Here is a 2,241-nt window from a genome sequence, read left to right on the forward strand (position 1 = left end):
GGTGTGGGGGTGTGTGTGTGTGCGCGCGCGGGGGAAGCACTAGGACCAGGGGAAGGAGATGCTCCCGTCTGGAAACTGGAAGGGGGAGAGGAAAAAAAAAAAAAAGGTGTTTTTCTTCTTCTGTGAAAAGATGTTGTGGTCTGGGTGTCAGCGGGCAAAGCGAGGCTTAAAAGCTGCCTCGGTTTAAGGAGCGTTGCCGAGCCCTGTTGAGTAGTGAGCGGCTTGTGTCTGCTCGAAATGAAAGTGATGTTTTGAGGAGTTCGCAAGTGTTTGGTTGGTGGAAGGTGCGCGTCCTGCCAAACGAGAGCAGCAACTGCAGTTTCCCGCTGGCCAGGAACCCGAAGGTCCCCTGTGGCACAAAATTATGCGCTCTCATTTTATAGTCTCCAGTCACTGTTGGCTAGACTGTAAGACTGCCATAGAACTAGACATGAAATTAGCAGCGCTCGGGAACTTTCAGAGAGTGCAAGACCAGTTACACATTTCCTTAACATCTTGGACTATCAGAAGGATAGCTAACCTGCCCTGTGTTCCTTACACTGGCTCTCTGCAAGATCTCAAACGGGATTTGAGATGCCCGTGTTTAGCCTTAAAGTGTTCAATGGTCTGGATCCAGGCTGTTGCTGAGAGTTCAGGTATTGGGTCTCTGGTAGGCATTAGCATTTGTCAAGCACAGTGGAGCTCCCCTTCACAAAGGTAAAGTGTGTACAAGAGATTGAACTTTCTAAATCACGCGGTCTGAAGACCACCTTGAATGTCTCCACGCTCCATGGCAAGCACAGCATGCAGGCATTTGATCTCAGCTTAGGTACTAAAAACATAGGACAGCAAAAATTTTGCCTTCAGTCAAAACTCTTCCCTTTTCCTTCTACAGCTCCTTGAGACAAACTCCACGTCCAATCCAAAATGGAGAAACAAACAAAAAAAAAGTAATTAGAATCCCAATCAAAAACAGCCTTATCCCCAAGTCTTTTATAATACTGCATCTTTCAAAAGCAAATCACAAGTGAAAAATACAGAACATACTGTTTAGTAACTCTTGGGGTGTTCTTGGATGTTTTGAGGATGAGGGCAGGAGCACAAGCTGAATTGAATACAATAGAATAGAGTAGGACAGAACAGAACATAATAGAAACAAAAACTTCCAACACTGACTTCCTCCAGGGCTGTAAACAAATCACATTAATTCTTTTGTCTCATATCCTCCATCCTTGAAATATAAATAGTGCAATACTGTTTGTCTGAATTAGAGCTTTGCCCCGTTCTTGCTAAAGTCAGTGGCAGCGGAATCAGGCTCTGTTTTATTCAGTGGATCTCTTTGAAACATACTATCATTTTAATATCCATTTCATCCCCAGGATGATATTAGCACCACAATAATCATATGTGACTTAAACAACAGACCATTAGGGTACTAACAAAAGGCTCGGCTATATTTATTATTCACTAATCTCTAGGGTTTTGAAACGACTCAGTATGTACTGCCCTTATAAATTGTTTATATCTTTACCATTCAGTTCTAACACAAATAGAATAGGCAATACAGTATATGCAGTTCAGAGCAAACATGTATAATTTAAGAGAAAAATCAAACTACCCAAGTCCTTTACTAAATTCTCATCCATGTGCACTGTTCTGCAGATTGCTCAGTGTGAAAGGTGCCCATAAACTCGATCCTGTTTAAGTTAGTTTAGCTGGACATGACAGATGCTTTTAGTTGACTCACATCTGCTCTAATTTTATTCATTTCAACAGAGAAATATTGACTCATTTGGATTTCAGTCAGATTTTGACACTGATTTATGTGGAGTTTGAATTTCATAGACTGATTATAATCTTAGTTTCAGTAGTCTTCTTGCTAATGAATCTGAAGTCCCTATAAAATTCTATCTTCAACTTTGTTTTTCCCCCTAATGTCTCAGTTTATCTCCCTTTCCTCTTATCCTCTTGAAATTACTGACCTATTACCATACCATTCTTCTTAACCATCACAGCCACTGCATTTCCCCGAGGCCTCTCATAGGGTAGGCGATGCCTCTACTATAACAGTATTCAGGTTTTCATCACACCTGATGCATTTTATTTTATTAAACCGCAGGTGTAACAGCAGAATTAAAAGTTTTCTGGAGCAGCTGGTACCTCTATAATATTTTATTTTGTTAGACATCAGCAATATCTAATAAGTCTTAAAGGCTCCTTAAAGAATAATGTGTCTGATAAATATCCCGTTTAAGGAGAAAT

The sequence above is a fragment of the Pygoscelis adeliae genome, unplaced genomic scaffold (assembly GCF_000699105.1).
Source record: "Pygoscelis adeliae isolate BGI_AS28 unplaced genomic scaffold, ASM69910v1 Scaffold134, whole genome shotgun sequence".
Taxonomy (NCBI): Eukaryota; Metazoa; Chordata; class Aves; order Sphenisciformes; family Spheniscidae; genus Pygoscelis; species Pygoscelis adeliae.